The sequence below is a fragment of the Bombina bombina genome, chromosome 1, assembly GCF_027579735.1.
Source record: "Bombina bombina isolate aBomBom1 chromosome 1, aBomBom1.pri, whole genome shotgun sequence".
NCBI lineage: Eukaryota > Metazoa > Chordata > Amphibia > Anura > Bombinatoridae > Bombina > Bombina bombina.
The window spans coordinates 1353090738-1353106756 of record NC_069499.1 but is presented as its reverse complement, the minus strand read 5'-3'; positions in this window follow the sequence as shown (position 1 = coordinate 1353106756).

The window sequence follows — 16019 nt, the reverse complement described above, 5'->3', positions numbered from 1 at the left end:
AAAATAAATACAAATTTACCTGTAAAATAAAACCTAACCTGTCTTACACTAACACCTAACACTACACTACAATTAAATCAATTACATAAATTAAATACATTTACCTAAATTGCAAAAAAAACTAAATTACACAAAATAAAAACGACGTTGGGTGTTAGTGTACTTTTTAGCACTTTAGTTATGAGTTTTATGCTACAGCTTTGTAGCGTAAAACTCATAACTAACTACTGACTTTAGATTGCTTTACAAATCTTGCGGGATAGGCTGTACGTTTTGGCCTCCCAGAAAAAGCTTGTAATATCGGTGCTATGGAAGTCCCATTGAAAAAAGACTTTACGCAAATTGCATAAGTTAATTTGCGTTAAGGCCAAAAAAGTGTGCGAGACTGCTGTACCTACAAGACTCGTAATAGCAGCGGTAGTGAAAAAGTAGCGTTAAAACCCATAACGCAGCTTTTTTACCCATAACGCAAAACTCGTAATCTAGCCGAGTGTTAATACAAGCAAAAACACTAAATATTGGAAAGTGACACTAACACGAAGGGAACTTACATATAGAGATATATGATTATATGATGCATGCATGGAAAATACTGACATGAGTAAAGGAAAGTTTAAAATGATGAATCAGCATGAACAGTATACAGAGAAAATTTAATTAAAAGGATTGTACTAAAAAGGGGCTGAAAAATTGTGTAAAAGCTGGCTGATAAGGACAACTCCAACAGATGCTGGTGGAGGGTGATACACCGCTGTCTATTATACGTTGGTTTATTTTTTTTAAGTAAAAACCTAAAACATTTTTATATGGAAAAAAAATATAATGCAACTCTTTTTTTCAAAGGAAATTTTATTATTATTTATTTGCATTTTATTCAGACTACGGACACACCCTTTAAATAGTTTATCAATACATTTATCTATCAGCATGCGTAAATAAATATACATATACAGTCAATAGGATTTCAGTAGCTCTCATCCTATAGGCTGATTTGTACAGCCAATAGGATTTCAGTAGCGCTCATATTTAATCACATACCTTAAATTCACTATTCAGTGTACGGCGGCGATAGTACGAAGAGGATCCTCCACACTCCATGGTTCTGCGGCCTCCGGTCTTCAGTTTCACGGTCCTGGATGAAGATAGAAGAGGTCGCCACTTGGAAGAAGACTTCACCGTCGGACTTCAGGGACCGTGAGTACCTATCTGGGGGTTAGAGTTAGCCTTTTTTTATTTTATTTTTTAGATTAGGGATTTGGGCTCTGAAAGAGAGCTGAATGCCCCTTTAAGGGCAATGCCCATAAAAATTCTCCTTTAGGGACAATGGGTAGTTTAGGATTTTTTAGAGTTAGGTTTTTTTATTTTGGGGGGTTTGGTGTGTGGGGGTTTTACTGTTAGGGGTAACTTAGTATTTTAAGGTAAAAGAGCTGTTTAACTTAGGGCAATACCTTACAAAAGGCCCTTTTAAGGGCTATTGGTAGTTTAGTATTAGATTAGGGGGTGTTTTTATTTTGGGGGGCTTTTTATTTTCATAGGGATTAGGTTTCATTTTTTAATTTTTGATAATTTTGTTTATTATTTTATGTAATTTTAGACTGTTATTTTCTGTAATTTTAGCTTAATTTAAACTTATTTTTTTTAATTTTTTATGTAATGTTAACTTTTTTATTTTAATTGCAATTTAGGATTATTTTAATTTATGTAATGTGGTTAATTTAGGGGGTGTTAGGTTAGGGGGCTTAGTGATTAGTTATTTGCGTTGTGGGGTTTGGCGGTTTAGGGGTTAATAGATTTATTAGGTTAATTGCGATGCAGGTTAATGGCGGATTAGGGGTTAATAGATTTAATAGATAGTTTGCATTGTGGGGGCATTGCGGATTAGAGGTTAATAGATTTAATAGATGGTTTGGGTTGTGGGGGGTTGGCAGTCTAGGGGTTAATAATTTTGATAGATACTTTGCGGTATGGGATTGGCGGATTAGGGGTTAATACATTAGTTATTGCGGTGGGGGGGTTGCGGTTGAGAGGTAGATATCGCGCATGCATTAGGTGTTTGATTTTATTCTAACAGCAAGCGACAGGTAAAATATACAGTGCCCCACAGTGCGGCGCCGTATATGGGATCGAGTGTAGTGTAAGGTCGGGTTACCATAGTAACCTATTAATGTTTTAGAAATCCGGCATTGGGTGGAAGAGTTAACACAACGCTAACATACACCTACACAAAAAGAGCGACCGCTCTCAAAGCGGAAACCTTTTCAATGGAAACCTGGTACTAAAATGGAGCCCTAAATTACTTTTAGCTGTGGAAGCGAGCCCTTAGTGAGGTGTATAAGGAGTAAAAGCATAAAAAAGAGGAACAAGGACTTCCGGTGGGCGGGCTAGGAGATAGCAGCACTAGTACAGAGCTCCGTACAACACTGATACTAAGAGTGGATTTTTTGCCCCAATTCTGCTGCCCGAGCCTATTTGCCCTTGACAGGGAGCGTGTCTGGGCTACAGAGAGGCTGGCCATAACAACTGCCCCCACCGAAGTGCAACATTTCACTATCTAAGGGACCCGGTGGTTGAAAGGTCCGTGCACGCGGCGGCCATCTTGGCGCGCTACAAAGAAGGAGACAGTGTGAAGAGACCCTGCTTGGTGAGGTGTATCCCCGAACCGACCTGCCAAACTACTGTGAGACTGACAGCTAGCCGCTACGAGTGGCCGAACTAGCGGATCTCCGCCAAGCCACCCGGTGACTAGTGAGATCTTACCGGACGACCACGTGGCCTGAAAACTGTGCTGACCGGGTGAGTGAGGACACAGCAGATTAAGCCACCAGGTGTTTTACCGCACCGGAGCAGGATACAGAGCAGAAGCCCACCTACCGACTGGTACAGCCGTTATCTCTCCAAGGCTGTGCTGGGAAAGCAAAAACATTAAGGGCCTGGTTGCAACTGAGAGCTGAGGAACGCTGACTGGAGACAGATGTCGGTAAGCCTGTGAGTTAATGCTCTCTTTATGTGGCGTCAACCTTAACTTTTACCCTTACATGAGGCCAATCTGGGAGGAGGTAGGTGGCAGAAAAAGTGCAATCAGTGTTAGCGAAGACTGAATATTGAATTTGTGGGACCATATAATATCACATAACGACCCCCTGTAAAAGAACTGATAGATCCAATATTCAGGGGTGAATGAGCATAGGATCCCTGATATATATGAGGACCCCCATCTTGCATAACAGGGGAAGACTATCTGGCTCTATCTGGAACAGCTCCATGCACTAAGCCGGTTTGAACAAGGGCTCCTGTTATATATTTGACTCTCATGTGCATGTAAAGGGAGGATACCCTCTGATCTTTTGGAAAAGAACTGTGATAGCATTACAAGGGTCTTCTCATAACACAGCACAACCTGAAAGGCAACCATTACATATAGAAGGGACTTTTCGCTATAGACTCTCTAATTCCTTCCACATGGTGCACTGAGTCAGGGTCTGGTGCACTGAATTAGGATCTGGGAGGGGAAAGGCTCTCCAACTAATCCTTTTTCTTTTTTCCTCCTGCAGGCTCAGACATAGACATTTGCAAACAACTGATAGATGTTTATGTTTTAATTGTACTACAACTGTGCCATGGTATATTGTCCTGTTAGCTGATAATATTACATATCAATGCTGAGAGTCGCCAGGCTTGTTATAGAATTGTGTGTTATAAATCAGAGCACTGGTTTAGAAGGGCTCACTAAATAACCTCTTTTTCCACTGTAGGTTCACTAATAGACGCTTGTAAGCAACTGACAGATGTTTATGTCTCATTTGAGCTGCAATTGGGCTTTGTCATATGTGATATTGTAATGTTGACTGATAACTTTCTGTATATATACTGAGGTCTGCATGGCTTGCCATAGAAAGAGAGTGAACAATATATTTGTTCTTTTTTTTTTTTTTTTTTTGTTTGTGTCAACTTCTCAACCCTGAGAATTAATAGTGACAGGTTGTGAACTACTGTTGCACATAGATGAGATTTGTTGAGTCACTGACTGGGAAATAAGTGGCTAGAAATTGTATGGAGAAATTCCTAATACCAAATAGCATGGCGCATAGGAATAAGAATACAGATCGCAGAAATAAAGTGGGATCTGATATGGGTACCCAGGCCTCAACCAGCGATGTTTTTCAGGAAAATTATACCCTTGACCCCCATCCAATAGTCAAGCAAATATCTACCCTATTTTTACCAAAAATAGAGAATCTCCAGAAGGGGGTTGATACTCTTGCAGAAGAGGTTAAACAATTCTCGACTAGGGTATCAGAGGTTGAGAATAGGGTCTCTGATGTAGAAGACACACAAAATGTCCACTCAAGTAAAATAATGGCGTTAGAGAAACATACCACAGTCCTTCAACAAAAGATAGATGATCTAGAAAATAGATCCCGGCGGAATAATGTTCGCCTGATAGGGTTGCCTGAATGTGTAAAAGCGAATGACATTTTGAAATTTGTTGAAACTACCCTCCCCCCTCTGTTAGGGATTCCCACATCTGCTTTAGTGCATAGCGTAGAGAGAGCGCACAGAGTGGGCCCTGAGAGGCCGGCCATGGATCGTAATGCGCAGGCGAGGCCTATAATGATAAAATTTTTACACTTTCAAACTAAAATGGCTGTTCTCAGGGCGTATAGGAAAATGGATGAAGTGCTATATGAAAATTCTAGGATCCTGTTGTTTCAGGATTATTCAGCAGACCTAGTAAAGAAGCCCAGGGAGTTCTCAGCACGATGCTCCAGATTACACAGAGAGGGTAGGCAGGCATTCCTGCTCTTCCCTGCCAAATTAAAGATAATAACCCACAGAGGGCCTAAATTTTTTGAATCACCACAAGCTGCACAAGAGTACTTGGATGCTGAAGATGGCTCCAGGAGCCCTGTCCCTGCTAGGGGGGGAGGGTTAAAGGAATCTTCTGTGAAGGGAATATATCTCTTAATATATCTCTTAAGGTTTAAAAATGTTAATGGCGTATGCTAATAGGCAAAAAAGATTACTCCATTTGGGGAGCTCAGATAGCAGTACCTATATTTACGATATGGATCTTATAGGGTTGCTTTGGTTAGTTGTTATGGTTCAGATAGGACGAGTTGTGTTCGAAAGTTGTGTTCTGTTCAAATGCATTACTCACTTGCTAACCTTTATTACAGATGGGGTGAAACAACGGAGGGGGAAAAATACATGCAATATGATGACAGAAAAATGTATTAACAGCTTCTTTGCATTCTCCTCCCTCTGGGTGCTAATGTTTATTATCTGTAACGTATGGAAAGGTGATGTTCATAAGGGAGGAAAAGTACCCCTTAAATGTGAGGGTTTTATGAATAGCAAAATTTGGTTTATAATATGTTATTTTTTGATGTTGCTCTTTGCAGGTTGTACCTCGGCAGTAAGGAAAAATGTGTTTCTTGGACATGATGGGCCGGTGTGGAAACTGGTAGGAAATTCTTTTTTTTTTTTTTTTTTTTTTTTCTTCTCTCTCCCTCTCTTCCTCTATCTGTAATACCCATGAACACACAGAGGTTCTTGAAAAACATTGACATTTAGTATTTACTCCTGGAATGTGGGGGGTATACACTCCCCGATAAAAAGAAAAACTATATTAACTCAACTTAGGAAGAAAGGGGCAGATATTGCGTTCATACAGGAGACGCACCTTACTGACTCAGAACACTTGAAATTAAAGACGGATTGGGTTGGGAGGGTGGAATTTGCCTCCTATAAATCGTCTAGTAGAGGGGTAGCTATTTTATTTGGGAAGAAACTAGAGGTTGGGGACGTGACAGTATTGACAGACACTGAAGGGCGATATGTTATAGCCCGGGTTACCATTGCCGGTAAAAAGTACACACTGTGTAATATATATGCTCCCAATAATAAAGACAAGACATTCTGGAACAAACTGATTGACTTACTAACCCCCTTTTTAGACACCCCTCTTATAATAGGAGGAGACTTCAACCTGGCCCCTAATCCCCACTGTGACAGGCTTAGGGATCCCACAAGACACTTGGTCGGGGCACAACCTAAGATCAATACCAAATTTGAACTAAAAACATTCCAAACATTGGTGTCCTCTTTGGATGTTGTTGATATTTGGCGGAAGCTAAATCCAGATGGCAAAGATTTCACGTGTCTCTCCCGGGCCTCTCCTACCATGTCTCGAATAGATCTATTCCTGATTTCGAACTCCCTAATCCCCCAAACAGTAGATGTTAAAATCGGAGAAATTGTGGTCTCTGACCACGCCCCTGTGGGTCTCTTCTTGGACACCTTGCCCAGATCCAGTAATCGCAGGGCTCTCAGATTCCCGCAGTACTTGTTGACCTCTCAAGAGTTCCAACAATACCTGGAAAGCGCTTGGGATGACTACCAAGCCAATAACGCACAGCATGCGTCGACCCCGGAGCTCTTTTGGCAAACAGCCAAGGTAGTTCTTGCGGGAGATATTTTGGCCTTCTTATCTCGCAGGAAGAAACTGCAAACAGAGAGACTAGAGAAATTGAGAGAGAAGTTGACAAACAACTATGGCCTGTACAGATCCGACATGACACTGACACACCACAGGCAATACATAGCCACTAAAAAAGAATATGACACGATGCTGGCATACCAGGCCTCGCAAACTCTCCTGCGAACTAGAGGCAAATATTATCGGTACGGAGATAAATCGGGCAGGCTGTTGGCCTCCCTAGTTAATCTAAAAACCTCCACCCGTTTTATTGCAGCCATCAAACATAAGGGCACTGTAGTGAAAGATCCTGAAAGGATTGTGGAAGCCTTCGCTACCTATTACTCTGAGCTCTACACTAGCAATCAGTGTGATTCAGAAGAAAAGAGGCGAGCATTTTGGAGCTCTATTGAACTCCCACAGATAACGGAGTCGCAATTGACTCAGTTAAATGCACCAATCACGAGGGAAGAAGTGGACAGGACAATTATGACCTTAAACTTGGGTAAAGCGGCAGGCCCGGATGGGCTGCCCATTGAGTTCTACAGGATGCTGAAAACTAGAGTAACACCAGTGCTCACTGATCTGTTTGCCAATTATTTCACAGAGGAAAACAGGCCGGCCACGACTTTCACGGCTGCCCATATTACTCTTATCCCCAAGGCGGGCAAAGATGCCTTGCTTACTGAGTCTTATAGACCAATCTCACTACTGAACTCCGACTACAAGATCTTAACAAAACTACTAGCGGAGCGTCTTAAATTTGTGTTGCCAGACTTGATTCATGAAGACCAGACTGGTTTCATGATGGCAAGATCATCGGTAGTGAATGTACGCAGAATACTGCAGGTTTTACACCATTTCTGGAATAGGAAAAATTCTAGAGAGGGGGATCAAATCCCGGAGGCCTTCCTGCTGTCATTAGACGCAGAGAAGGCCTTTGACAGGGTAGAATGGGGCCATTTATTCCATACATTGGCTAGTTTTAACTTTTCTGGGCCCTTTACGGCATTTGTCAAAAATTTGTACTCATCCCCCATAGCCAATATATGTTCTAATCATCTTTACTCATCAGATATAGTTCTGCAAAGAGGCACGAGACAGGGATGCCCCCTGTCTCCCTTGCTGTTCAATCTGGCACTGGAGCCGCTTGCAGTTAAACTGCGTCAAATATTCCCGGGCATTGACATAGCTGGGCACCCCCAACATCTCGCATTGTATGCGGATGATATGCTGCTATTTGTTCAGGAACCAAAAACCCATATACCATCAATTGTGCAAACGTTGTCAGACTTTGGGGCGTTCGCGGGATATAAAGCCAACATGCAAAAGTCAGAAATTCTCTGGTTGCATAAGGGGGAGAACCAAGCCCATGACTACCCGTTTGCGGTAGCAAACCAAATGATCACTTATTTAGGAATACAGATCCATGTGAATCCCAATAAACTGTATGCAACTAATTTGACTCCTTTATGTGCAAAACTGTGTGGGCAGATGAGAAGTTGGAAATCTCTCCCGATTTCTCTGATGGGAAGGGTTAGCCTCTTGAAAATGGTTATCCTCCCCCGGCTCTTATACCCTATGCTCATGCTACCGTTACTACTCTCCAAGGCGAATGTGAAAGAGTTAAACTCTGCAATGCGTTTCTTCTTGTGGCGAGGCGGTAGATTGCGCATTGCAACAGATAAATTAACCCTGAACTACCTACATGGGGGTTTGTCGCTGCCAGATTTCAAACTCTACAATTGGGCGGCCCTGATCCGCTTAGTTATAGATTGGCAGGTGAGCTCGGCTCACTTTTATAGTGATAACCTGGAACGGGCGGCTCTGGGAGGTATAGCCTTGGCATACTTGCCACACATGCCAAAACCAAAGATGGGAGGGACATTGGAGGGGAATTTTATATATCAGGACCCGCTAAGGGCCTGGCACCTAGCTCACAAATTTTTAGGCAAAACGAACCTAGGCTCTGCCTTTTTACCACTAAGTGGTAACCCAGATTTTCCTGCAGGTATGGATACGAAACCATTTCGCGCTTGGGAGGCGCTTGGGCTGAAAACTGTGGGATCACTGGTGGACCCACTACTGAAAACCATGAAATCTTTTGAGACACTGCAGAGAGAATACAACTTGCCAAACAATCACTTTTATGCATACCTGCAGGCACGTCATTATGTGGATACTCTAACCAGAGATAAACCGGATTTTTGGGAAGGCTCACCATTCAGAGTATCGCAAACTTTATTTAAGATGGGATGCTTCTCTTTATCAGGGATCTATCAAACTTTGATACAAAAAAGACTACAACTACTGCAACCAGAACTTTTACAGGGCTGGCAGAGGGAGGGATTTAGGGAGATCACGTGGGAAGAGGCCCGGAGAGGACTGGAGAAAACTAGAAAGCCACGCTGTCGGCAAGTCTACGGGAGACACAAATTAGATTTTTGCATAGGGCATATATGACCCCTAAGTGCCTTGCCAAGTGGATTCCTGACTGGCCGAACAGATGTACCAAGTGTTCAATGGAATCGCCGGACCTGTTGCACTGCATTTGGGATTGCCCCAAGGTTAGACAGTTTTGGGAAAAACTACAATATTGGGTTAGGAAAAAGCTGGCCATAAATATTGACTTTACACCTCAGATGATATTGTTTTTAGACTGGGAACAACGCCATAGGCAATTTGACTCTGAACTGACGCTACTGATATTACTAGCAAGAAAATGCATACTCAAACATTGGACAGTTGCCCAAACCCCCTCAATAGCTTACTTTCGAAATATGCTGAGAACCCAACTATTTACCGAACAAGTAGATGTCAGAATAGACGTGGGAAATAGGTTAAATCCATTTCTTCGGAAATGGCGTAGACTGATACTAACGTTCGAATTAGAAGTACAAAGACAAGTTCTAATCCCTTTCCGTAATACTGTAACATTTCTGGAAGACTCTCTGAGAGGGGAATGGAGTCACTTAGATGACTAAAGCTTAGACATTGAAGGTTGACCCATACGTTAGTCCCTTCCCTTGATACCTTTTCTTTTCCTTTTTTTTTTTTTTTTTTCTTCGCACCGGCCCATCGAGTGACATTCAAGAAATAGAATACCCTAGGCGCTGAATAATTGTTGAATATAAGGGTGGGAGTAGTTTTCCTGGGTGGGGCACCTATGAAACCCTTGCCCTGTAGGTCAGTTGGGTGCACGATAGTGGGGAGAAAAGTTCTAATCTCCACATGGGCGGGGGGATATGGGAGGGAGGAGGGGTAGGTGGGGGGGGGGGAATGGGAAGAAAAGAGAAAAGTTTTGAGAGCTGTATCCATGTGAACCTTTTATCATGTTGAAAGTTTATTTGGATTGTAATATGGAATTATTGATTATATTCAAGATATGTTGAGAAAGAAGGGTCGAGAAGGTTCCACACTGTAAATATACTATTGCACTGTCTTACTCTGTATAGAACACTCAACTGACTTTATACTGTAACATGGAGATATTTGTTTGTATTTACATGTATGCCGCTCTCTCAATAAAAAGATTTCAAAAAAAAAAAAAAGAGGAACAAGATAAATAATGTGCTTTATACAAAAAAATCATAACCTCCCAAAAATGGGTAGGTCTCGTGGACTCTCGCCACCATGAAAGAAATTAATTTATCAGGTAAGTTCTTACATAAATTCTGTTTTCTTTTATATAGGTGACTAGAGTCCACAAGCTAGTTACTGATGGGATATAATACCTAAGATGTGGAAGTCCACAAGTGACTATAGAGGGAGGGATAAAATAAAAACATCTATTTGCGCTGAGAAATTAAATACAAAAAAAAAATTACGTTTTATTAAAAATTAAAAAAACTTAAATCATAGGCACTAGAATCAAACTGAGACAGCTGCCTGAAGAACCTTTCTACCAAAAGCTGCTTCCGAAGAAGCAAACATGTCAAAATAGTAAAATTTAGTAAAGGTATGCAAATGGGGAGACCAGTAAAGGGATTTTTTCCGTGCCCCACCTGCAAAGCATGCAGAAGAGGGGTAAAGACTAAAAAATTCAAGTCCAATCAGACTGGAGAAGAATTTACTATCAAAGATCTGATTAGATGTCAAAATACGGGGATCATCTACCTTATGGAATGCTCATGTGGGCTCCAATACATCGGCCAAACCTCTAGAAGCCTCAGAGATAGTCTCAGAGAGCACATACTGTTGATCGAAAAACAAAATAAGAATGTAAAATCAGTGGATATAGGAGGCGCTATAGAGCCGTAGGATATATAGATATAAATAAATGTAAAATTCACTGTATCGTGACCAGTTAAAACATTCAAAAAATTAAAAATCCAAAAATCCCAATGACCCTTAAGGGATACGTTAAAATACTATTTATGGGGGCGGAGCCAGCAGCCGAAACAACAAGACGTGCCATGCTAGAGCTCCTGATGTCTGCTTACAAAATGCTTATATTTTTGGCAAGTTTAGATCTTTAATTCCCTATTATTTGACCATTAACATGTGGCAGGACAAGAGGACATATGATATAAGGCATTGAGAGAAAAATAGAGGATCACGCAACAAACACAAAGACCATTGTGACATGGAGTAGGCCGCCATCTTGAGAACGCCTAAGCACCATCTCTTTACTTAGAGAAATACCTTCTACTATTTCAGCGCTTAATAACACTATGGAAAGGCAAATAGTATCTGCGCTTCACAAATTGGGGCTCTTGTTAGACAACCACCGGCAAGCCCTTACTAGAGAGCTGAGAGCCGTCATGAATCCGCAACAGCCTGAGTCGCTGCCGGTGGGAATTGAGGAGGTTGCTGGTTATTATACTTTACACACGCCGATTAGGAAACTGAACACACGTCGGGAGGCAGAGGGGGTATTCATCACAGCTATTCAGAAGCCCAGTCCTGAGATGACAGAACGGATACCTCTCTGTGAATTATACAGCACTCTGCAGCTTCCCGATGTGTACAATGATTCTGAGCAGCATAGCGCAACGCTGTTGAAGAAGTCAGATCGGAGACAAGTGAAAGGAGCGAGTCAGATCTGTAACCTGAATACCGCAACTCACGCTCCTTTTGTCAACACAGAGTTTGAACTGACAAGAAGCTCAGACCTGGAGGCCCTACCGAGTGAGTCACTAGATGCCGAAGCCAAGGTGAAGCTGCCTTCTAAACGTCACTCCCTGCCTGTATCCACTAAGAGTCACGCTAATTCTACAGAGGACAGTAACCTAATAGAACAGGCTCCTCTCTTGATTACGATCTCAGTCCAGGTTTTGCCCAATCTAAAGTCCCTGGGTGAACCTGCCTATCAAAATACACCGGTCACTAACAGAGCTGATGAGCAGCATTGCATTAAGCAGATTGAGGAGACACGGACGCTGTGCAAAGAAATAACCCAGATCCGTAAGCTGAAAGTCACTATTATCGCTCCCATTACCAACATGGAGCTTGCTTTGGTCAGAGGCTCAGACCCGGAGGTGTTGTCGAGCAAGTTACTAGAGGCTATGACCCGGTTGGAGCTTTTTTCTAAACGACACTCCCTGCCTGCGTTCCCTACAAGTCATATCTACCACTCCAGAGAGAGATGTCCTGATGCCCGAGCTGGAATCGGGTAAACATTCTTACTGTAAGGTCCCGGACAGCTCAGGAGAACGGGTTTGTGGACAAATGACTGTTCCGTTTGGGGTATAGGATACAGACCCACTATTTACAACCCTCAAACTCCTTTTACTGACCGTCTATTTATAGCAGGGTACACGCAGACCCTAACTGCATTCATGCCTTAAGTTTTATTCAGGTCTGATGAAGCGGGCACAGACTAATAACTCTTTTGAGTTCTAATATCTAGCAGAAAATGATGCCTATTTTATTCTTTAATATCGCTGAGTATTAATGTTATTTCTTTTATACGCTCCTTCTAGTTCTTTCTATGTTTGCTGATATTATGTTATGTTCCCAAATTGGCATTTATATTTAATTATATACCCTTTGTTGGCCTCTCTATGATGTCTAGCTATTGGAACTAACTGTGACCCGTATGCCACACAATCTGCCTGTCCCTGTTTAGCCTGAACTTCCTTTAATACCGAGTCATTAAGTTATTAACAGAAAGTTATCTCTGATGGCAGAATTTTAAGTTCAGGTCTCATATATCTTAGATTGAGGTTGTGATTCCCTAAACCTTCTTTATATAGTTGGAGTTCAAACTATGAAGCCTCTCATGTTGGTATTGTATATTACAGTTTATGTATGTTAACTTTAGTTGATCTAGCTACTCCCCCTGTATAATTAAGCATGTGTATCTCTCTGTGATCAATATTCCTTGAGCAAGATTAGATAAGAATCACAAACTCAAATCTTGTGAGTGCAGATAGCCTCCCCCCCTCTCTGTAGCATGGTTTAGTTACTATTAAAGGATTACTATCTTTTGGATTTTTGACCAAAAACGGAACCCATATTTCAAAATAAAGATATAATAAATAACTCACTAACCTATTTTCAGATTCAAACGAAGCTGAATAACAGCATAAAAATAAGTTTTATTTTTTAATCCTGACGTCACCTAATCCAGCCCTCCAATATGGGCAGTTCATATCTGAAATCAATAACCTATCCTAGCCCTATTTTATGCATATAATTATCAGAGGATTACTACGGTTTGTGCATGCGTGTTTGTTTTGTCTGAAGCCGAAACTGCCCATATGTTAATTGGATTCATGCTTGTGTATTGTTATGCTGAATCCATGAAATCTGTTATCAAGCCATTTTATGTTCAATCGAAACTGTAGAATTTTTCAGTGCCTTATATCTTTATATCTATAAATGTAATACTATTTACTTACATATATGAATATAAAGATTTACCAATATAAATGTATTAATAAAGTTATTTATCAATAAGAGATTGTTTATACTTCATATATTGATCCGTATAAACAATTAGTTTTACATAGTTTATTTTTAATTGCTCGTTTTTTCTAGGGAGATTCACTTGTATACAATCCATAATAGATCTATTGCATGAAATAAAAAATAAATATGAGATCGTTTATACTATACTGTATATATTGGTCTTTATTAACAAATCATGTTTAAAACTTTTCTAACATTGCTCGTTAATTCTAGGGAGATTATATTGTATGAAGCTAATTGCTCGTTAATTTAGGGACGCAAGCAATGAACTTACCTTAACAGTGCAGCAAACTCTTCTGATCCGCGATCGATAGAACGGGTCTACTGCATACATAACAGACATACAGAGAGTGACGTGAGCAATGACGTTGCGGTATCTTGCGCATGCGCAATAAGAATAAAGGTCGCCATCTTCCAACCGGTGTTGTCAGCCCGGATTGGACAACGAGCATAATGAAAAACAGAGTGGGTTTGGAAAGGTTGAAAAATTCGGAGCCAAATATCTTCTAAACGGTAAGTAATTGAAACAGATAGGGCATTATAAAAATATTTAATATATGATTTTCTTTGCAGCATCGATTAGTTATTTTGTGCCTACAGTGTCCCTTTAACTTAGAAACAAATATTTGCATATAGTTAAATTGTCCTCTTTACACTTATATATTATGGGGAGGACATCATGAGACCCTGGGAGATTCTCTCACCTCTAACCCTAAGTTTTTGTAACAGATAGCTCCCTGCTGACAGAACTCTATTAAAACTGACATATGCTGACTAGTGTAACCAGAATGCTAATGATCTTTAACTTCAATATGCTCTTAGCCCTGAGATGGTACTCTTTTTCTTTAGATCCCAAGAATTTGAATTAGATATTAGTGACAAGTATAAGGATCTTATCTGTATTTATAAGATACTGAGCATTGTAAATATATTACAACCTTAAGGGACTCTTCTCTGCTAGGCTTTAATGTCGTCTTACCCCTTTAGCTAGGCAGCATATCCCTTTTTTATGTTAATACGTTCTACATTGAATTGTCTGTTTTACTTATGCTTTTACGTATGAGAATCTGTTAAATGGAGGACAACTCTGCTAGTAACATATTCTTAAGCCCAGAGGCCCAATTGTTTACACTAAATTAATTTACTACCTGACTCCGCCCTCCGCCCCCCGCCCCCCCCCCCACACTCCCCCCCTTCTCTTTTTTGAGCGGCTCTTGCCCGCTGCATCCCCCCCTCCCCATAAAACCATAAAGCTAACTCCCCTCTGGCCCTAATATTACCTGAGTAGATATTCTAATTTATTTATTTTTTAAATTAGCACAGAGAGGACCATTTTTGTTTGTTATTCTTATGACACCATATTATAAAACTGAAGTCCCTATACTGATGGCCCAAATCCTATAACAACGCTGGAGATTTATGGATACATAATGTCTTTTTTTTCTGTATGCTCTTTTATGTAAATGTTTCGGGGCCTACCCTTTATGTTGTTTCTATTTATGACTTCAATAAAAAATTGATTTAAAAAAAAAAAAAAAAAATACTATTTATGTGCAAAATCTGTGATAAAAAATCTGTGATAATTAAAAATAAAGGAAAATATCTACGTACATATATATATAAAACAATTTATCCAAGTGAAAAATCAAAGTGAAATAAATGCAGTATATCAAAGTGCAATCAATGATCAAGTGACAATAATTAGTAAAACACAGATGTGATATTTAATAAGTCAATGCATAAAAGGTTGACATAAACAATCCATATAACAATCAATCATACATAAAATAAAGTAAAACCGGTTTAAACATACACACTATACATAACCCCTCAGATTCCCCAAATCAAATGTGGCTGGCGGAGAACACCTATAATGACTGTGTTCTAGGGGATCCCCCAAAGAAGATGGTCCGGAATGACAATGTGGGTTTAATTATTGTAAATCCAAAGATATAAATGTTAATGTTTCTGAATGGTGCCGTTATATTCCCAGTCTTTTTTGGTCACAAATAAAAGCCCACGATGGTATAGAGCTCCTTCCTTAATGTTCTCTTAGTTAAAGGCAATCAAGTATTTATAACTTAGCCGGGAGGCTCTCCTACCTTCTTACAAGTGTCTGCCAGCGATCTCCTTACCTGGCCCGACACTCCGGCTGCTCCTTTAGATGTCTGCTCAGCGAAAATCCTGTGAGTGACGTCACCCGGTTCCGGATCCTAGGTGACCACTTGCGCAAGTGTTTGTTTCCACAGGATGTCCTCTGTACGCCAGGGTACAGAGAGTTCACTTCAGCTTCGGTCCTCCAAAAAATCGCAAACAGTAGCAGGTAAGTCCTCTACACGTTTCAACCCCTTCTGGGTCTTTTTCAAGATGCTACTTCCTGCAACCTTTGCCCTTAAATCCACTCTCTGCACAGGTGATTCGCTATTGCTACAACACCTTTCCGCAGGTAACTATTTCCTTTAGATGATTAGATCTGCTTATGAAGTGACTGACTCAGTCGAGCCTAAACTGCTTGGCACAAAAATGTATTAATATCTTTTAAATGAGTTTCTCCACAAAAGTTTTCAAGGTGTCTGAAATGACTACCTATTGGTTTTAAATTCTGAGTAATTAGGATCTGTGAGAC